Source organism: Xyrauchen texanus, chromosome 24 (genome assembly GCF_025860055.1).
Source record: "Xyrauchen texanus isolate HMW12.3.18 chromosome 24, RBS_HiC_50CHRs, whole genome shotgun sequence".
Taxonomy (NCBI): domain Eukaryota; kingdom Metazoa; phylum Chordata; class Actinopteri; order Cypriniformes; family Catostomidae; genus Xyrauchen; species Xyrauchen texanus.
In genome coordinates this window covers 24,184,222-24,207,167 of record NC_068299.1, presented here as the reverse complement: position 1 = coordinate 24,207,167, position 22,946 = coordinate 24,184,222, and the positions used below count along the sequence as shown (strand labels likewise).

Genomic DNA, 22,946 nt, shown 5'->3' with positions numbered 1-22,946 from the left:
TGTGTGTGTCAAGAGTTGAGCGCGCACAGAATTAAGAGGTTGAGCGAGAGAGAGGGACTTGACAGAGCGCAGAGAATAAATTTGTGAGAGCACCTGAGTAAACTGCGTGAGAGGTTTATTATTGCACGTTAATATGGATAATAGCAAATACATTTATTGAGCACGGAATCGTTTTTTCTTTGCTCAAACGATTTTTTTATTTGCGATTGTTAATTTCTGTTCAAAATATAATGCAATGTGCTTGCAAAATATAGTTCTCTGTGCTCAAAACGTACAATTACTCGCTCAGGAATGAGGCACATATATAACACCATACTATTTTGGTGGTGGCCCCTTGCAGCGCTATTGACACTCTCCGGCTCTACTCCACAAGGTTAACGCTGATTCATGCTTTCTAGTCATTATGATTAGCATAACCATGCCTCAGATTAATGCGGGTGTTTGGCATAGATATGCAAAACCTTTTTCAGATCTTCGATTCACAATAGTGTAGTCTCAGCCTCAGTTAGTCTTCTCCTTAAAGAGAGAGTTCACCCAAAAATGAAATCTCAAATGAAAGAACCACTGTCAACCATTGTATCCTTTCGTGATAAAGCAGCTGAACTACTGGCACTCAACTGAAAGAAGTATTTTAGTTACTCCCCATACATTTACAGAGAAATGGTGTGGGTGTAAAGGAGAAAGAAACAACGCACAAGAAACAACTGTACAAGGGACACTCAAAAAATTATAGGCTAATATTTGTAAGCATTGGTGGTTCAGTGGTAGAATTCTCGCCTGCCACGCGGGAGGCCCGGGTTCGATTCCCGGCCAATGCATCGTATGCTTTTTTTTATTTTTTGTTTAAAAACAAATCTAGCTGTAATGCCTGTTCAGTCAAAGCAAAACTTGCGATATGTGTTTGTCTATAGTTTAGTTCTGCAGCATACATTAAATGGAAAAAGTGGCCACAAAACTTTGATCGGAAATTTTTCACTACTTGAAAAGCAGCGGAACTACTGGCAATCTACTGAAATTAGCATTGCTACATTGTTAGTTGCTCCCCAAGGCTGGCAGCGAAAGTGGCAAATAAATTGTGTTGGTGCAAAGGAGAGAGAAAAGGGGGGAAAAAACAACAGGACAAAATAAGAATAACAACATATGACAAAGGGGCATGTGGTCAAAATGTACTGGATAATAACTTGAGAACCCGCGAACAAGCATTTGACACCACACAGTGACAACAGGCACAGTGAGAGACAGTGCAGCGCTGACCAGTACACATTTGTAATAGAGTAGTGCAAAAAGATGACACTTTCAAAATGCTAAATGTAAACATAACATACTATGAAATAGTGTTCTATGGACATAGCAGTTATTGAGGTAGCAGCCAGGTATAGTGACAATTAATTAAAGTGCAACTCTGGACATGTGCAAAAGTTGGAATGTACAGGTGTGTGTATGTTTGTTTGTTTGTTTGTTTGTTTGTTTGTTTGTTTGTGTGTGTCAGTCAGTCCAGTCCAGTCCCTGAGTATTTAGGAGTCTGATGGCTTGGGGGTAAGAAGCTGTTACACAGTCTGGCCGTGAGGGCCTGAATGCTTCGGTACCTCTTGCCAGACGGCAGGAGGGTGAAGAGTTTGTGTGTGGGGTGTGTGGGGTCATCCACAATGCTGGTTGCTTTGCGGATGCAGCGTTTTATGTAAATGTCTTTGATGGAGGGAAGAGAGACCCCGATGATCTTCTCAGCTGTTCTCACTATCCTCTGCAGGACTTTGCGGTCCGAAACGGTGCAAGTCCCAAACCCGGCAGAGATGCAGCTGCTCAGGATGCTCTCAATAGTCCCTCTATAGAATGTAGTGAGGATGGGGGGTGGGAGAAGTGCGTTTCTCAGCCTTCAAAGAAAGTAGAGATGCTGCTGGGCTTTCTTGTTAATAGAGCTGTTGTTTTGATCACATCTTTTGTCATATGTTGTTATTATTATTTTGTCTTGATATTTTATTCCCCATTTTCTCTCTCCTTTGCACTCACACAATTTGTAGCAATGCTAATTTCAGTAGATTGCCAGTAGTTCCGCTGCTTTTCAAGTAGTGAAACATTTCCAAACAAGCTATTTTTTTCCCATCAAACAGTGTTGTGGCCACTTTTTCCTTTTAATGATTGCTGCAGAACTAAACTATAGACAAACACAGATTTGCTTTGACTGAACAGACATTACAGCTAGATTTGTTTTAAATTAAAAATAAAAAAAAAAGATGCATTGGCCGGGAATCGAACCCGGGCCTCCCACGTGGCAGGCGAGAATTCTACCACTGAACCACCAATGCTTACGTACCGTCTGAAATGTCTCTCCTTCACTTTTCCCGAGTAACTAAAATGCTTCTTTCAGTAGAGTACAGTTCAGCTGATTTATCACGAAAGGATACAATGATTGACAGTAGTTCTTTCATTTGAGATTTCATTTTTGGGTGAACTCTCTCTTTAAGGAGAAGACTAACTGAGGCTGAGACTACACTATTGTGAATCAATCGACGATCTGAAAAAGGTTCTGCATATCTATGCCAAACACCCGCATTACTCACTGAGGCATGGTTATGCAAATCATAGTGACTAGAAAGCATTGAGCGACTTTTCGCTTCAGTCAATGAAAACCAGGGTTCCAGCCTACGAACTACGCTTATATGCACTCAAGTCACGCCCATTTTGGCGGGCTTTGATGCAGTGAGCGCGCGGACGCCTCTCATTGGATGCGAGTTCGCCCAAGCTCGTCTATAGGCTGCAGCAGTTGCCGCAGAGCAGCCTATGAGCTCGCTAGCTAGCCCGCTCAAGGCCTGCAGCTGCCGCACTGCGTTGACAATGGATACAAAAATTAAGGATAATTTTTTGGCTTCAATATCTCAGAAAAAATTTATCTTTCCCGTAGCGTAAGCTAGCTTACGCAATACGAGAGAACCTCTCGTAAGAGAACCTGTAATTTTGCAGTGCAGATTTCCAGTCACAGAAAAGTCATGTAAAATTATCAAAATACCTTAATGTCCTGGAAAATATTTAGTAACACTGTAAGACTGTCACTAACAAAGCTTTTTTGTTGCATATACAGAAACATGGTAACGATCAGGACTTGGGATATGTGTCTAATACGAAAAATTGGTAATATTTTGTAATATATTATACTACTCGCTTAATCTCAGTAACTGCATTGTTATTGGACACATTCATAAATTAATTAATCCTGGTTCCCTCTGGAGAGGTCTCTCCTATTGCGTAAGTAGCTTACGCTATGGGAAAACTCAGTTTCTCGAGAAATATTGAAGTCTTTATGTAAAACGCATTGCAGCTGCACAGCATACAGCAATGAGCGAGTGCGGCAACTTGCTCGAACCAATGACGGGGCGACTCTGAACGCTCGACCAATGGGCGCGCGCTTCGCACTCGCGCGCTCAGAGCCCGCCAAGATGGGCGTGGCTAGGGCTATATATTAGGCGCCCCGTCATGAGAGTTCTTTAGATTTAATCTCCTTCAGCGAAGACCTTCTCTTCGCTGGATCCTCCGGATTGTTGGAGTCTTTTCGCCCGCCGTTGACAAGCCTACAGCAGGACTGCTAAGAGGACGCCGGCGCCTTCAGCCGCCTTTGAAGCCTTCGGCTACGCCATCTGGTGCGCATCACTGATATCCTTTTTTACTTACAAGTGTTCGCCTCTGCGACGCTTTTGATTTAAGTAAAAGAGCAATTTTCGAGGCGTTGTTCCAAATGCCTTTAACCTGCGCCTCGTGCAGAGGCCCTCTTCCTGATGGGGACCGTCACGTTATGTGCACTCGCTGCCTGGGACCTGACCACGCAGAAGCTGCTCTCATTCAGGGCGGATGCCCCGAATGTGACTCCCTGGGCCTCGCCGAGCTGCGCGCTCGCTTTGCCGCCTTCGCCGCAAACGAGCCTGCTTCCACCGTGCTGCCGTCTCCTCCGTTCGAGCCGCGCAAAAAAAAGCGCCGCTCACAGAGGCTGCCAGAGCACGCGGAATTCAGTGACGTCAGTGTGGAGGAGTGTGCAAACTGCATTTTACGCGGGATTGCTTCTCCAATGCAATGGAGGTGGAAATGGGCTTCTCCAAACAGCTCGCGCTGAAAAGCGACGCAGTGCCAAATGCTGCTCCTCCTGCATGGACTCCACCACCTCAGCGGCGTCTTGAGGTGAGTGATCATATATATTTGAATCACAATTTATGGTTAGGCTAAAGTTAATCCTCTGGGGTAGACAAACGCGCTGTTGCATTTGCTGGATTTTTTCACATAGCGGCAAAATATGAATATGCCTACAGAGCGCGCGCTATTGACATCAACTCGATAAAACTCATCAGATTCATGTACATGTCGTCTTGCGACCGTGTGAGGAATAATAATAACATAATAGTAATACTCCTGGAGAAAATGACCACTCCAGTCACTCTCCATTTTAGAGTCTGACAGCGGCTGTCAATTAATCTGTCACTACGGGTCTCAGGTGCACGCCCCCCCGCTCAGCCCCGCCATCGTTTCGTCCCCTCTATCCCCGCTGGTGTCTGCCCACTTTTCAAGCATTTTTCAAATATGGCTAGTGGGTGGAGTCAGACTCTGAGCAGGGGTTTAGTTACCCTTTAAAATATAGCTTGTTACAAGAAATGTTACACTACTTGAAAAGCAGCTGAACTTCTGGCAATCTACTGAATTTAGCATTGCTGCATTTTGTTAGTTGCTCTCCAACATTGGTAGAAAAAGTAGCAATTGTGTGGCTATTAGGTAGTGATGGTGTAATTAATCTTTGCAAAGCACTGAGGCTTTCCCCTTAACTGTATCATAAAATGGTTCATTACTCAAAGCTTTTCAGCACGGTGCACACTAATGATATCTTGTGGTCAAAAGGTTGAAAAGCTGCCTTTGCGTCCCAGAGGACACAGACATTTTTTTTTTATTTCATGTAATAAATCAATCACTTTGTACTCTGAAAACCATAAAGGAAATACAAATAATTAGTCTTTCAACTGTCATGTGTCTCTGTTGAGTATTACTTACACAATGTATGAATAAATTAGTTTATGAAAGAATTTATAAAAGGGACAAATTAACTTGTACTGTAACAATTTTTATGAATCTGCTTTGATCAACAAATGCAGCCTTATTCACATAAGGTTTTGCCTTAGTCCTGAGCCTATGAGTACATAGGCATGGCTCATGTAGTCATATATATGATCAAATTAAATTTGAAAGATTATTGTGGAATGGTTAGTTAAAGTGCTTGTGAACTGGGGAGTTGACATTTTATTATGTGGGAAATGGAACTTTAAAAATCTTTATTAAGGAACAGAATTTGTTCAACAGTGCGAGGCTAAGTCTATTTCTTTTTTTAGTTACTACTTCCCCTGCCTTTGAGAATATTCTCTCACAAGAGAATAGCCCTCAGAGGAGCAGAGACATTGCAATGGGGTAGGCAAACCAGGCACTTGCCTGGAGCCCCGAGCTGGAAAGGGGCCTCCTCAAAGACGGCTGATTACATTGGACCACAGCAACGACAACATGGAACCCACTTAAGTTCTTTGATGGTACAAGACACTGCAATGGCACGTCCGGAACCCCCCAAAAGGGGCCCCCATGCTACTACTGGAGCTTGCTGTCAAAGATTTTGTAGTTTCAGAGTGGCAGTTAAATGACGGACAATGAAGCAGATTTACCTGTCCGGGCATATTAAAAGGAAACGAAAGCAAGTGGCAGAGGAAAAGAAAAAATTAGACACTGGTAAGTGAGAATCTGTTACATTGAATGAAGTAGTAACGTCAAGGGGTTTAATTTGTCCCACATTGGACCGGAAAAGTTGGTTGTCATTTGTCAGTTTAATGCTAACAACAGCTAGTTAATTAGTTGACTAGCTTACTGTGTCTAAAAACGCATGATGCATAAATCATAGCTAGTATATCTCTGTAAATTTTTATTTACAGGTGTATAAAATGTTAACATAAGCTATGTTCTTCTTGCCAATGGCAGTGCTGTTTATACAGATCCTTGCATAGAATAAGTTAATTATGCCAAGCGTTTTAATTCTCCCATTTTATTTCTGTATTTATTTTTCCTTCATGCAACATGCATATGAGAGGATGTCAACAGCTGTTCAGGCATCAAATATTTATATATATACCAATAGAGTCCGTATATACCAATGACTTTGATATAAATATATGGATTTATCAACTTATTTATGCAGCTTTGGTCCTCCATAGCTCTCCACTTTACATATATTATTAGATTATTTGGTTAAATATGGCCACACAGATATTTGTCTTTAAACAATGACTTTTTGTATACACATTTATACATTGCAAGTATTTTCTCATGACATCAGGTCATGAGGAGGACCTTGAGGAAGACATGGCCACACCACTCCTTACCACCACCTCCTCCTCACCACCTCCAGACTTAACCACAGCAACTCCAAGCCCTGATGTTCCTGCGCTGTGGCCAAGTTTCATTGATGACAAAGTTTGCTGCCAAATTACAGACATTGATTTGCCCCCAAAATTCAGAATTCAGACCCCCCATTGATAAACTGATATTTCAAAATATCAATGAAAAATGGTGAGAAGATCCAACTATCATGGCTAGTATATTCCGTGAGCATAGATGCAGTGTTCTGTTTTTCTTGCACTCTATTGGAAAGCTTGACAGTGTTTTAAGCAAGAGTGGCTACCGTGCATGGAAGAACCTATCAATCAATCAAATCACTTTATTGTCACACTACCATGTACACAAGTGCAACAGTAGGTGAAAGTCTTGTGTGCAATTCAGAGCAACATAGCAGTCATGACAGTGGCGAGACATATACCAATTACAATACACAACATATTTACACAACACTATTTACATATCAAATGTACACATACTTACACAACACAATAATAATATACAATGTATAGTAAACAATACACACAATATAGAATACACATACAATACAAATAAAAAATAAGAGTATATAAAAAATATATATACAATAGTTATATTGTGGAGAATATATTTGACAGTCCAGTGTGAGATATAAGATTAATAAAGTGCAGTGCTGATATACTGATCGTGAGAGATCAAGTGTTCAAAAGTCTGATTGCTTGGGGGAAGAAGCTGTCATGTAGTCGGCTGATGCGGGTCCTGATGCTGCGATACCACCTGGCTAATGGTAGCAGTGAGAGCAGCCCATGACTCGGGTGGCTGGAGTCTCTGATGATCCACCAAGCTTTTTTCACACACTGCCTGTTATATATGTCCTGGAGGGAGGGAAGCTCACCTCCTATGATGTGTCTGGCAGTTCCCACCACCCTATGCAGGTCTTTGCGGTTGTGGGCGGTGCTATTGCCGTACCAGGCGGTGATGCAGCCAGTCAGGATGCTCTCCACAGTACTGGTGTAGAACCGTGTGAGGATGTGGTGGTTCATTCCAAACTTCCTCAGCCGTCTCAGGAAGAAGAGGTGCTGGTGAGCCTTCTTCACAATGGCCTCAGTGTGGACGGACCATGTGAGTCCCTCAGTAATGTGGACACAGAGGAACTTGAAACTGCTGACTCTCTCCACCGGTGCTCCATTAATGGTGATGGGGCTGTGTTCTCTTTCTTTCCTCCTGAAGCTCCTTGGTCTTACTGACATTGAGGGAGAGGTTGTGCTCCTGACACCAGCGTGTCAGAGTGTGCACCTCCTCTCTGTAGGCTGTTTCATTATTGTCAGTGATCAGACCTACCACTGTCGTATCGTCAGCAAACTTAATGATGGCATTGGAGCTATGTGTTGCCACACAGTCATGTGTGTATAGGGAATACAGGAGTGGGCTGAGAACACAGCCCTGTGGGGCTCCACTGTTGAGGATCAGTGATGAGGAGATGTTGCTGCCCATTCTAACCACCTGACGTCTGCCTGACAGGAAGTCCAGGATCCAGCTGCAGAGCGAGCTGTTTAAGCCCAGAGCCCGGAGTTTCTCATCAAGCTTGGAGGGCACTATGGTGTTGAATGCTGAGCTGTAGTCTACAAACAGCATTCTCACATATGTGTTCCTTTTTTCCAGGTTGGAGAGAGCAGTGTGTATTGTAGATGCAATGGCATCATCAGTGGAGCGGTTGTTGCGGTAGACAAACTGTAATAGGTCCAGAGAGGTGGGCAGCACAGAGCAGATGTGATCTCTGATTAACTTCTCAAAGCATTTACTGATGATGGGGGTCAGAGCAACAGGACACCAGTCATTTAGGCAAGTGATTTTGGCTTGCTTCGGTACAGGCACAATGGTTGACGTTTTGAAGCATGTGGGGAATACAGACAGGGAGAGGGACAGGTTGAAAATGTCCGTAAAAACACCAGCCACCAGCTCTGATGACATGGCCCGGAATGCTGTCTGGACCAGCGGCTTTACGGATGTTCACCTGTCAGAAGGATCGGGTTACATCCACAACAGAGACGGAGAGTGAACCAACCTCTGTAGCATCGGCAGCGAGTGCTCTCTTCACGAGGGCGGTGTTGTTGTCCTCGAAATGAGCATAAAATGTATTAAGCGCATCCGGGAGAGAGGCAGCGGTGTTCACGGCCGAGTTTTTATTCCCTTTGTAGTCCGTGATGATGTTAATTCCCTGCCACATACTTCTAGAGTCGGTGGTGTTGAACTGTCCTTGAATTTTGTGCCTGTACTGGCATTTGGCTGCACTGATAGAGTTATGCCATCCCAGAAAGGAGAATAGCAATGGTCCAAATCCTGGTCCCCTGTGTTGAAGCTGATGTGTTGGTGGTATTTTGGTGTGATTGTTTTAAAATTGGCTTTGTTAAAGTCCCCGGTAACAATGAACGCGGCCTCAGGGTGCGCGGTTTCCTGCTCACTTATACTCCCATACTGTTCCTTGAGTGCCTGGTCTGTGTCGGCTTGTGGGGCGATGTATACAGATATTCCAGATCAGGAGAGCAGAAATACTTGATAAAATGTACATTCCTCTGATCACACCATGATTTGTTGATCATAAAACATACACCTCACATTTACCTGAGAGGTCTTTCGCTCTGTCCGCTCGGTGCACGGAGAACCCCGCGGGTTCGATGGCCGAGTCTGGAATCTCCGCAGACATCAAGGTTTCTGTAAGGCAGATAACGCAGAAATCCCTCATCTCTCGTTGGAAAGAGATCTGCTCTCTCAGCTCGCAGAGCTTGTTGTCCAGAGACTGAACATTTGCCAGTAGTATACTGGGTAGTGGGGGTTGATTTGCATGACGTCTTACTCTGATCAGAACGCTGGCTCTTTTTCTCCTTTTCCTTCTGCGTTTCCGTGGTCGGGCAGCCCAGACAAAGGGCTCCGCTGGCGTGTTTGTAAACAGCGGGTCGGCATTGAGGAATTGGAAGTCCGGTTTTCGGTGTGTAATTGCAGAACCAATGTCCAAAAGCGTTTCTCTGTCGTATACAATAAGGCAGACAACATCCAAGACACAAAAAAAAACTAAAAACTGTAAACAAAACAAACAATAATCTGCAGTGTTGTGTCAGAGCTCGCAGTGCAACAGCCATACTCGGGGCCATCTTGAGTCACATCTTGAGCTCACATCTCAAAGAACATGAATATTCAAAGGTGCATTGTGAGAATATGAGAAGCTGGCATGATCTGCAGAAGAGATTGCAAACAAGACAGCCATAGATCAAACCCATCAGAATTTGATGCAGATTGAGCATGGGAAAGGTGTCATTAGGAGTGTGATTGCTATAATTTGCAATTTAGCTGAGTGCAATCTAGTTTTGAGGGGGCCCTCAAATGTGCTATATGACCATCACAATAGAAATTTCCTCTCATTAGTGGAACTGATGGCACAGTTCGATCCAGTAGCTACTGAGTGAACATATAAGAAGGATTCAAAACAAAGAAACAAAGGTGCACTACTTAAGTGGAGTCATTCAAAACAAAATAATAACACTAGTTGGAGACAAAATACTAAAGAGTAAACAAAGCAAAGTACTTGAAGTCATCATGGACTGCACTCCTGACATAAGTCATAAAGAACAACTTTCCATTGTTCTGAGAATTGTGACTTGCAAACCATCAGTTGGAATCTCTATTGCTGAGCATTTCTTTGGACATTTCTTTGGACTTTCATGCTAACAATTCAAAAGAACTCACCATCTCATTCAAAGCGAATGACACTTGAAACCTGCGAAAGGTGTTCACCTTATTTTTGAAACGATACGAAGCGGTCACGTGCTTGTGTGCTAAACATAGCGAGGGAGCAAAGCATTGGTGGTTCAGTGGTAGAATTCTCGCCTGCCACGCGGGAGGCCCGGGTTCGATTCCCGGCCAATGCAGCTTACGTTTTCTGTGAAAATATTTTTTAGTAATGCATGATAAATTCAAGCGCTGTGTGAATGCAGATTATGTGTGGGCTGAGATAAAGTATAGAGAGATCTCTTACATGAAAGCAAAAGTAACTTTCTTACCCTCCCTCCAGGCCAGGGCCGTATCAAGACAGTGTGGTGCCCCTGGGCACTATACCTCAAAAGCCCCCCAAAAAGTTTGATCACGCGCGCGCGCACACAAACGCACACACACTCCAGCATTGCAATCTTGATCAGACTGTTCATTATGCGAAATAGAGAGATATGTATCGCTATTTAGTTTTATTTATTTTTATACCGTGTATTCTCAGTGTAAATTCGTGCACCGAGACGTAACGCCCGTACCGTTTCAGTTCAATACGAATAACTTACATGTACCGTCCCACCCCTAATATTTATCTTCATTAATGTCCTCTTCCTCGCTCCTGTCTCCCCAAAGGACAAGGAGAATATCCTCATTCGCCTGGCGGTCATCGCCGACGCCCTGACTAACATTAGCAGCTGCTGCATCTCCCCCGCTAGCAGTGCCAGCGGTGTCAGACTTAGTGCTGCTGGTGTCTGCAATTCCCGTGTTCTCCCAAACTAGTGATTCAACAAAAAAATTGTCGATCCCTGGAACATTTTTTATTGTAGCTAAACGTCTAGCATCCTTCTCTTTCTTTAATCTTCTTTTTGTGAAACCACTCAATTGCCGTTTGTCCATTTTGGATTTTGATTCATTTTCTGTAGTAGCCGTTAAAAAAATGACACATTTGCACGTAATTGTTGTGGACCAACTCAACTGTGACAGATTGGGGAGGGGGGGAGTGATAGTGGTCATGTAATCTTCATTTATTTATAATTTATTATTATTATTATTATTATTGTTAAATTAGTGTTCATAAACAAGTAATGTATGGTCTTTCAAGAATTTCAAGTTAATAATATAACAATTTACGAAAAATATTTTTAAAGCTTGTGTCATGTGGTGCCCCCTAGTGGTTGTGAATGGTTGGTGCCCCTGGGCACTGGCCCAAGTGCCCTTATGGATAATTCGGCTCTGCTCCAGGCCAAGGTTTTGTTTGAAGGATTTAAATTTTTTTAAATACAGAACAATGTGTTTTTTATTTTATACTCTCTCTCACACATATATTGCACATTCTGGTTTTATTGGCATCGTTCAAACAAAGATTTTTAGAAGAATACTTCAGCTCTTTTGGTCAATAAAATGCAAGTGAATGATGACTAGATCTTTGAAGCTTCAAAAATAACAATAGCAGCATAAAAGTCATCCATAAGACTCCAGTGGATAAACCTATGTCTTCAGAAGCGATATGATAGGTGTGGGTGATAAACAGATACATTTTTAATTCCTTTTTTTTTTTATAAATCTCTACTTTCACATTTAGGCTATGGAGCCACCTAAGATAGGTATTTTATTGTAAATTATATTAATCATTCAAATTAATCGCAATTACAATATCAAGGGAAATAATCGACCATGGTCATAATCGTGCAGCTCTAGGAAGTTTATTTTGACATGTGTGTTTCATATCCTACAGTTTTTTGACAAACTATATAGTATTAAAATATTTTATATATATATATATATATATATATATATATATATATATATATATATATAGTTGAAGTCAGAAGTTATATGGCTTGTCACCTGGGCTGTCATTATCATTAACACCTGTCTCTCGTTATAGTGATGGTGGAGGGAGACCTGAAAAGGCCAACAAGCGCATCAGTTGGGAGAAAGAGAGAAACCATATATGAACTCTGCCGAAACCCGGGATTTGGAGGATAACGTGGGCATGGACCCTTCACCACTGGGCAAAGTAATCAAGTCCCTCGCTGTCATCCACCAGGACCAACATCAAGCCCTCCTGGATTTATGCCTGGAGCAGGAACAGCTTTTCTAACCACTGCTTCAGGCCCAAGCGGTGGATTGGCAGGTATTCTGGAGCCTGATCGCCTGAGAGGGGACTGAAGCTGCGACCACAACCCATTACCCTCCTCAAGATGGGGCTGAGTGATGATCCCGAGGCCCACCTCAACATAAGACGTCCGAGGTGTGGAGATGGCCACCCGACCAATGGGCGGGCCCTGGGGAAGTGCAGCTAGCAGCCCATCAACATACTGCTGCCAGCCTCCTCAACTACAGAGACCTGAAGTTTCTCAGTGCAACAGCTTGGCCGTAGTCCTGAGCAGAAGCAGGGAACCCACGGCGCCCTGGATATCGTCAACCTGATGACACTGAAGCAGATCATCTCTCAACTCCCTCAGAGGATGCTCTCTCAACAGCCCTCGATGGGCTGGTCTGTGTGATCTGTGGGGAAGCCAGGCACTGCCTGGATCGTAGTCCAGTGATGGAGGTGGGGACGCTGATCTGGAACCCTGATGCACCACAGGCCTCCCCCAATCGGGCAGGGATTTATCGGATACCGGTGAGTTTAAAAGGGGATACATAACAAGCTTTGGTGGATTCAGGTTTTACCCAAACCTCTATCTACCAACGCTTGGTGCAAGGCAGGGCATTGAGCACGAATAAACAGGTGATTGATCAGAAGCTAATTGGCTAATTGCCTAAAGACAATAGACATCATTTTCTGGAATTTTCCAAGCTGCTTAAACGCACAGTTAACTTAGTGTATGTAAAATTCTGACCCACTGGAATTGTAATATAGTCAATTAAAAGTGAAACAATATGTCTGTAAATAACGGTTGTAAAAATTACTTGTGTCATGCACAAAGTAGATTTCTTAAATGACTTGCCAAAACTATAGTTTGCTAATATCAAATCTGTGGAGTGGTAATGACTTCAGCCTAAGGGTATGTAAACTTCTGACTGTATACACTGGTGGCTTACAGTTTGGAATAATGTACAGATTTTGCTGTTTTGAAAGGAAATTGGCATTTTAATTCACCAAAGTGGCATTCAACTTATCACAGACTATATTCAGGACAATACTGATGTAAAAACAGCACCATCACTATTCGAAAAAAGTCATTTTTGATCAAATCTAGACAGGCCCCATTTCCAGCAGCCATCACAACAACACCTTTTCCTTTAGTAATCATGCTAATTTGGTACTAGAAACTCACTTGCCATTATATCAAACACAGTTGAAAGCTATTTGGTTTGTTAAATGAAGCTCGACATTGTATTTGTGTTTGTTTTTGAGTTGCCACTATATGCAATAGACTGGCATGTCTCATGGTCAATATTAGGTCAAAAATTGTAAAAAAGAAACTGCTTTCTCTAGAAACACATCAGTCTGTCATTGTTTTGAGGGATGAATGCTATACAATGCTTGAAATTGCCAATAAACTGAAGATTTCATACAAATGTGTACACTACAGTCTTCAAAGACAAAGGACAACTGGCTCTAACAAGGACAGAAGAGATGTGAAAGGCCCAGATGTACAACTAAACAAAAGGACATCAGAGTCTCTAGTTTGAGAAATAGACGCCTCACATGTCCTCAGCTGACAGCTTCTTTGAATTCTACCCACTCAACACCAGTTTCATGTTCAACAGTAAAGAGAAGACCCAGGGGTGAAGGCCTTATGTGAAGAATTGCAAAGAAAAAGCCACTTTTTAAACAGAAAAAACTAAAGGAAAAGGTTACAGTGGGCAGAGAAACACAGACAAAGGACAACAGATAATTGGAAAAGTTTGTTATGGATCTTAACCTCATTAAGCTTTTGTGGGATCAGCTAGACTGTAAGTGTGTGAGAAGTGCCCGACAAGACGGCCACATCTGCTTCAGGAAGTGTGGGGTGAAATGTCACATGAGAGTATCTGGACAAACTGACAGCTAGAAATGTCAATGATCTGCAAAGCTGTCATTGCTACACATGGAGGTTTTTTTTGAAGAGAACTCTGAAGTATTTTAAGAAGTTCTGAACTTGTTTTATTTATTTTAATAGTAATTTTTCATGTTCTTAATGTCCTGACTATACATTGTGATCAGTTGAATGCCACTTTGGTGAATAAAATACCACTTTATTTCCATAAGAGCAAAATCTGTACCTTATTCCAAACTTTTGGCTGCCAATGTATATTTATAAGAAAAGCTGTAGAGCTGTACATCAGTTTTTTTTTTTATGTTCATGTAATCTTACTTGTCATATTTACAATGACATTTTGAGTGAAACGGGACAAAATTATAACGAAGACATGAAAACCTTCCTGGTGTGAAAACAGAGCCAAAGCCATAATTTTGTAGGGAATGGTTCATGTTACGTTATACAGTACCTCTATTTATATTTCTTTAAATATTAAGGGATTCAGGATTAGTGAGATACACGGAGAGGGGGACGGAAATGTAAGGTTCTCTGTGTGTATGTAATCACATTTGTCTGCTGGTAATCACCTCATAACTTCACTGTCTGAACTTTACCAGTGGCGAATTCTCAGGGCCAGCAAAGCCTTCTCTGCTGCCCGAACATGCCAAATAAATAAATATTTTTCACATTTTTGCCTATGTATTTTTAATTGCTTTCCACTCTTAATTAATCTACAAACAAATAGAGAACAACTAAAAGTTTATCCAGTCAGAATTTATTCCTTGATGCTTACATGCAAAGTGTGACAACTGTTTCACAAATTGCATGCCTGAATCTGAAGCAGTGTGTGAGTCTCAGCTCCACCCCATCAGGCCTTCAGAATTTCTTCAGATGAATGAGCAACTAAAGTCAGATTGTCAGATTCATCAGCCAATCAGATTAATTTATTTGTTCTTACATTTACATTTACATTTACATTTATGCATTTGGCAGACGCTTTTATCCAAAGCGACTTACAGGGCAATTATTACAGGGACAATCCCCCCGGAACAACCTGGAGTTAAGTGCCTTGCTCAAGGACACAATGGTGGTGGACGTGGGGTTAGAATCTGTGACCTTCTGATTAATCCCGACTTGGGACCTAACCTTAGTCCTAAAAGCTCTCGCAGGGCCCCCTTTCAAGCCTTTGGACTCTGTTGATTTGCGCATGCTTTCCGTTAAAACCACACTACTGCTGGCTCTGGCCTCAGTAAAATGTGTCGGTGACCTACATGCATTATCAGTCGATCGTTCTTGTCTGGAGTTTGGCCCCGGACTTTCAAGAGCCACTGTCAAACCCAGGAAAGGCTATGTACCCAAGGTTCTGACCACACCCTTCAAAGTGCAAGTGGTTCACCTCCAGGCATTCTTCCCTCCCCCATTTAATTCGGATGACGAACAATCATTGCATTTGTTATGCCCTGTGCGGGCGCTACATACATACGTTGAGCGTACTTGCAAGTTCAGACTGTCTGATCAGCTCTTTATATGCTATGGAGGATGCACAAAAGAAATGTCCATCTCCAAGCAAAGACTTTCTCACTGGATTGTCGATGGAATTACACTGGCGTATGAATCGCAGGGTCAGACTTGCCCAATTTGTGTTAAAGCACACTCAACTAGAGGCATGGCCTCCTCATGGGCATGGACGAATGGTGTGTCCTTACAAGACATATGTTTTGCAGCAGGATGGTCTTCACAAAACACGTTCGCAAGGTTTTACAACCTAGACGTAAAGTCTCTTTCTTCACAAGTCCTCTCTGTTTAGAGCACTTGCTATTCATTGGCCATATAGATAGATAGATAGATAGATAGATAGATAGATAGATAGATAGATAGATATCTATTTACTTATGCCCCCTTTTTAAGTACGGGCTCTGCATCATTTACACAACCGCCTGCATTCAGGCTGTTATAATTCCATAAGTCACAAGCACTTCATTATAAATATACTCCCTTCCCGCCCGGGTTCATAAGGAGTAATTCATAATATATGGCTATAGCTCATATATTCATTATGAGTGCTCTCCTCCTGGCCATCATGAGGATCACTGTTCCCATAAGACTGTGCTGCCATGTTTCCTCTTTAGGAAGTCATGTCATGTAGTGCGGCGTGATGGGATTCTGTTCCCCATATGCGTTAGTAACGCAATGTCAAGTGGACTGAAGTTGTAAGGGAACGTCTCGGTTACGTACGTAACCTCGGTTCCCTGAGACGAAGGGAACGAGACATTGCGAACGCTAGCCGCACCACAAGACTCAGAGTTCTTGAGGCACGAGCAATGCGCTCCTTGTTCTCAGTCAGAAATTCTGAGGAAATGGTGTGTGTGCACCTGTTTTATAGTGGTCAGTTCGCGCCAAAACGAGCGGTCAGTTAGGGCTCAAACACCATAGCCAATATTAGAATATTGCCGTTATTGTAGAGAGGCTTCAAATAGGTTGTGTGTGAAGGCACTCCCCATATGCGTTAGTAATGCAATGTCTCTTTCCCTTCGTCTCAGGGAACCGAGGTTACGTATGTAACCGAGACGTTTTGTTTCCTTAGATGTCATCTTCTGAATATCGGGGAATGGAATGCATTTATGGTTGGAGATATCTAATAGATATAGCCTACATCCAACTTGAAAGAAACGGAGCATAACCGTGTACCCTGAAGAATCTCAAGATGCAAATATTATTAGAGACAGCACCAAGAGACCTTGGGGCTGTCAAAACGGCTGAAAATCTAAATTCGAATTTCTTACATAAATAATAGTAATATTCGAATTATATTCGAATTCTAAAGACATTACTTTGTTAGAGGAAAAAAGTACTGTATTGTCTCCTAAACCCACAAGAAGGCGCAAGTGAGCGCAATGATCAAATATAATTCAAATCAAGCATCGCATTTTTTATTGAAATTAAATGTTATGATTTTGTTTAAAGTGCATAACGTTTTAAACAATCGTTCATATATCAAACAGAATTTCCTAGATGTGCATAAAAAAGTGCATATAAGTGGAAGAGCAGCAGTAACATGAGAAAACACGCTTCAACAGACAGCGTAATATATTAACACAATGGCAAACTCTTATTCTGAAACTATCCACTCACTCATACATATTGTTTGTCAAAAACACCAGCTAGATAGGCAAACAAACTTTCATTTAAATATGTGAGCATTGGTGGTTCAGTGGTAGAATTCTCGCCTGCCACGCGGGAGGCCCGGGTTCGATTCCCGGCCAATGCAGCAAGTATTTTTCTTCTGCATAAAACTTCAGTTGCCAGTCTAGTAAAATCAGACTTTGAAGTTTCTGTTTTTGTCACTTATTTAAAGATCATCTCCCATTTCTTGGCCAGTTTATACAGTAATATGTGGTAAATGCATGTGTTCACATGTTTGTGAAACTGTCCTACAACTGTCTTGGATGTTCTTTTATTCATTATGTTTCTGCAAGTTTGGGATGCCAAGGCAAAAAAGTTATAAAATAAAATTAATAAAACCACAAATCAAACAAAAATAAATATACACAGAAAAGGGTCTGTGTTGCGGTCTTATTATATATTACATGCTGGATTTTATTTATGGATTATGCAAGCATGGACAGAATGATCTGTTTAAAGCCAATACTGTGACTAGTTGATCTATTGTCTTGTAGTAGTTTTGTTACCATTCCTTGTATTTGAATGATGTGACTGTTTTATACTGCACGTATGTGCATCTATATGTTTCTGAGAGTTAAATATAACTCCTTGTCAGGCACTAACTCCTGGTCGGTGGCAGAGAAAAACGGAGCACTGGTGCAGGGAGGATATGACCACAGCAGTGTCTATGACAGCTCCTCATATTACATATATATCTATGGAGGATACAAAGCCCTCCCTGCCAAAACGTATGGCCTAGTGGATCATTTACACCGCTATCAGTTCCACACACAAACCTGGTGAGTATTAACGCAATTTACATTTAATACTCTTAGAATTATGAGTGTGTGTGTATTATGCATGACTGTGACTAACCATGTCAGTCTCTGCCTTTTACAAAAAACACTGATACTTTTCATCCACACAGACATACATCAGACCTTAGCACAAATGTCAGCAAGAATCACATATTTACTAAGCCAGTGACTGTGCTGACCAAGATTTATCATCATGTCTGAAATATGACAGTATATTTACAGGGTTCCTGGGGATCCTTAAAAAGTCTTAACATGTCTTAAATTCAGTTTTCCAAAATGTAAGGTCATAAAAAGACTTAAATATCTTAAATGATACAACAAAAGTCTTAATATATTATTAAAAGAGGTCTTAAATTTGGAGGCAGAAAGACAGGATTGATATGACCTAATGTGATTATCAAACTTCAAAAGAATACAATCAAATTAAATAAATGCATGTGCTTTTTGATTAGCAGAGCGAGTCAAAGGAGCTGCACAGTGCATCAAACAGCGCTCCGCTTACAGGGCTTGGGGTGTTTGACAGAGTGTTGAGAGGAGTGCTGAGTGAATGCAGAGTGACACAGAGTGCTCTTTCTCTCACAAAACAAACCCCCTCTCAACCGCACAAACGCAACGAGGCCGAACCAGAGATGACACATGTGATGCAAAGCAAAAGAGAGAAGTGGCGAAAGAATTAAGGAATGGACCTGTTTTGACTATTTTATTTTTTTCCTACTTCATAACTTAGTCCTACACAAACACTCATCATGAATAAAAATGCAAGCACCCACACATTTAATTTTCTTATTAAAATAGATAAACAATAATATAGAAATAAAGCTAATTAGAATTACTATGGGCTAACCCTACCCCTAAAAAATAAAAAAAAGTTCACATTTTTAGAATGTAATAAAAATAAAATGCCAAAAATGTAGTCGAATTCCTATGTGAGGATGTCCTTAAAAGATTGTTTTGTCAGATTTAGCTCACTTTGTTCCACAAACTATAAATTCTTACCCAGCATACACACACCAACCTGTGCTTATAGTGCAGGAAACATTGTGTAAATTAGATGATAGTAAAATATTTTTTTTCAATGTTTGTTAAAGCACATTTATGCACAAGTGCTTATGCAGGCATGTCCATGAGTGTCTGTGTGTGGGTAGATGTCTCTGTGGTGCCATATTACTGATGGCGTCTGTCTGCGTATCTGACCTAGCCGGTGGAGAGTGACCATCAGACCAACTGTTCTATTCTATCCCAGAAGCTTAATACACACACACTCACAGAGTATTACAGAGCCAATGGGATGTGTTTGCATTTCCCCAGGTTTATTCTGAAGGAAAGTGGTCTGGTAAGATATCTTCACTCTGCTGTGCTGATCGGTGGAGATCTGCTGGTGTTCTGGGGAAACTCATAACAACACTTCACTTAGTAACAGGGTCAAATGCTTCTCCTCTGACTTCTTCTCTCATGACATCGGTATGGACCACCTGTGAACTCACTTCTCTGATTTCATACACTAGTGCTTTAAGGTGAAGTGTGGCTTAGCAAATGGAATTGCAGAATATGATAATTGTTTACAAATAGATTGCACAACGAATTACAGGGGAAAAAAATACTCCTCATGAAATCCCATCTGACCCTTCAGACTAAGATGCATTAACAAAAATCTGAGCCACTTACAAATGTTGTTTGGATTGGGCCTGTATAAATGTAATTTTTTTTTTGTTTGTTCATTTTTTTTTTCTGTTCAGAATACAAAATGCATAAAACAGATTTTCATAGGCAGTCACAGGCAAATAAATACATAAAAAAAGAAATGTTTTGCTGCCTGTCTGAACAAGGACAAATAGTCCAACCACAAAGTCGTGCCATTTGTTGAGCAAATGTTACTGTGTTGGACAAACAAAAAGGACAGTATTTTGATTATGCCACAGTTTTTACACTTTCCGATTGTATCAACTTTTCTTTTTTAGTTGTATCTTCATATTAAGTTGGGACAGGATAATTTATTTTAGCATGAAAAAATTTACACAGCACATTTAGTAAACCTTTTTAACATACACTGTATCTCTGAGCAGTCTGTTTATCTACCACTGTATTGTGGTATCATTAAAGGCACACACAAATTAAAATTCTCTCATCACTTACCCTCATGCAATTCCAGATTTTCTTCTGCAGAACACAAACAAATATTTATAGAAGAATATTTCAGCTCTCTAGGTCCATACAATGCTAGTGAATGGTGATCAGACCTTTGTAGCTCCAAAAATCACATAAAGGAAACAAAAGTAATTCGCATGACTCCAGTGTTTAAATCCATATCTTCAGAAGCAATATAATAGGTGTGGGTGAGAAAAAATACAATATATAAGCATTTTTCTTTACTGTAAATCTCCACTTTAACTTTCACTGTCAGATGTGAAAGTGAAACTAAACAGGCACCACATGTGACTTTCAGATGTAAAAGTGGAGATTTAGAGTAAAAAAAATGCTTAAATATTGTACTGTTTTTCACCCACACCAATTATATCACTTCTGAAGATATGGATTTAACCACTAGAGTCTTATGGATTACTTCTATGTTTCCTTTATGTGATTTTTGGAGCTACAAAGTTCTGATCACCATTCACTTGCAGTCTGAGGAACAACAGAGCTGAGATAGTTTTCTAAAAATCTTTGTTTGTGTTCTGCTGAAGAAAGAAAGTCTTACACATCTGGGATGATGTGAGGGTGAGTAAAAAATGAGAGAATTTACATTTTTAGGTGAACTATCCCTTTAAGCATCTGTTGATATACATTACCCATATATACTTGGAGTTGTGGCTGAGTATAAGTGACAAGTGGCGTCTTCTGAATATCAGAATGCATGCACACTCAGCGGTATAGTTACTGTAAATTGTTTCATTCAATCTGCTTCAGTGTGATGTTCTGACAGTTCATTATAGAAAGTTGATAAGCCAGTGCAGATCTACTGGAATGCACAGTTGAGTCATAATGGAATTTCCCAGAATATCGCAGACATATGCCATCGAGACAGAGACAGGATTCAAAGAGTTCATGTGTGGTGTCTCTGTAATCAGATCTTCGGTTGTACACTGGAAGACTTTCCAGGTCAGAATGTAAATAATTTCCATACCTTCCACCCACCCCTAACTTTCTGCTCTTAAAAGTGAATGTGTGTGAGTTTGTATTGCTGAGTCCACGCATATCATTCACAAATCTATAAGCATACACATAGGTGAGGGAGTGTTAACTTAACTTTCCAGATTCTCAGTGTGACCTTTCTCTAGGCAAGACCTTGTGATGGATTGCTGCTGAAACCTTTGACCTCTGTTGGGAACTGGTGTAATGTCTGGCTGTGGGCATTTGTTTGGGGGCAGGGGCGTCGAGGAGGTGGTAAAATTGTTGATTATATCCACACATGTTTAATTTTTTCACTCACTGGGTGGTGCTCTAGCAGAGCTTTTTAAAAGTGTATTGTTTTTGCATTGCAAGTTCACAAAACTTTGTTCTGCAGAGTCAGGCACTGTAAACGTTGATGACACTTTAAATAATAATTTCTAATGGGGTGATACAGAGAACAAAGAGGGTGCGTCATATTTTACAATGCAGTGGCCTTGAAATATTAAACACCAATTAACATAATTTAGCCCTTCTTTTTCCAGGACAACAATTCATTTTATGACTGTTATTTCATACATTAAAAGGAGTTTACATTGTGCCGGTGGAGACTGGCACACACACTAGGTTTATTATGGTCATCAGCAACTTTGTGTGATGTCTTTGTGAGTTTTTGAATAGGAGATTTAATGAGAAATATCAGTGAGTGATTTGAATCTTTCCTTTCAGTGCTGACAGTAATATTTAGCCAGCATTAAATCCTCATAAAAACAGTAGAATGCCAGCGGTCCAGATGGTGTCTGCTCTTTTATGAATATCTGTTTTGATTCTCTTTTATAGTACCTAATACAGGAGGGAGCCAAGGGAGGGGGAGACAAAGAACGAGTCAGAACTGAGGAAAGGCATTGTGCAAGCCAGTGACAAATGTATTATGAACATATACTGAAAATTAAGACACAATGTTCCATCCTTTAATTAGTATGGAATAGTAAACTGGCAACTACTGACTTTCAAAAGTTTTTAGCAATTGGTCCAACTCTCCCCACTTCTCTGTTTCAGTCAATCAAAAATTAACCAAGGCCCAGAGCAAAAATACCCTTAAAATTTAGTGAGTGGACATAGTAAAATTCTGTTTTCATCTGTTTTGTAACATTTGATGTATTTGAAAATTGTACAGTCTAGTTAGTTATGAGTTCAGTGCCCTCACAGACAAAGTATTGACATGTAGCTGTCAGATATCTGAAATAAATATCTCAGAGGTGAGTGTTGCTAAAATGAGCTCCTAAAAAGTACGGAACATGAAGAAATCATCCTCAACAACTCCAAAACTAGAAATAACAATTACATCACAGTTTACCATGACAGCCGACAAAAGAAAATGAAATCTAACATATAGGGACCAGACAATATTTAAAATACATTGTAGCAGAGTTTATTGTGTTAAAAGATCTTGTGCATTATTTACAGCTACTTTTGTAAGTAATGTTGATTTTGATTTATTAATTAACAACTGTAATTGTTCAGATAATTTATATGAATTGAAAATGGAAAACGAATATATTAAGGATTCTCCCTCTTTCTTTGTTTCATTCTTCTGAAAATAAATTGCAAGAATAGTATCGTCTATGAGAATGCTGCAAATTATCTCAGACCATTTCAGCTCAGGATGTGCTCTTGAGTTCAATTCGTGTCACACCAGGTACGACACGACAGAGCAATATTTCTACACTAAAATGAGGATAATTGA

General features: G+C 40.8%; 4 non-coding genes across 4 annotated transcripts; 3 read left to right on the top strand and 1 right to left on the bottom strand.

The window, feature by feature from the left end:
• The first annotated feature begins 747 nt into the window (after positions 1 to 747).
• On the top strand, positions 748 to 818 carry trnag-gcc (transfer RNA glycine (anticodon GCC)). The gene has a single exon. It is a non-coding gene; the product is annotated as a tRNA-Gly (tRNA).
• Positions 819 to 2,232: 1,414 nt separating this feature from the next.
• trnag-gcc (transfer RNA glycine (anticodon GCC)) lies at positions 2,233 to 2,303 on the bottom strand. The gene has a single exon. It is a non-coding gene; the product is annotated as a tRNA-Gly (tRNA).
• A 7,930-nt stretch (positions 2,304 to 10,233) lies between these two features.
• trnag-gcc (transfer RNA glycine (anticodon GCC)) lies at positions 10,234 to 10,304 on the top strand. Its single transcript has one exon. It is a non-coding gene; the product is annotated as a tRNA-Gly (tRNA).
• Positions 10,305 to 17,311: 7,007 nt separating this feature from the next.
• Positions 17,312 to 17,382, top strand: trnag-gcc (transfer RNA glycine (anticodon GCC)). Its single transcript has one exon. It is a non-coding gene; the product is annotated as a tRNA-Gly (tRNA).
• The last annotated feature ends 5,564 nt before the right edge of the window (positions 17,383 to 22,946 follow it).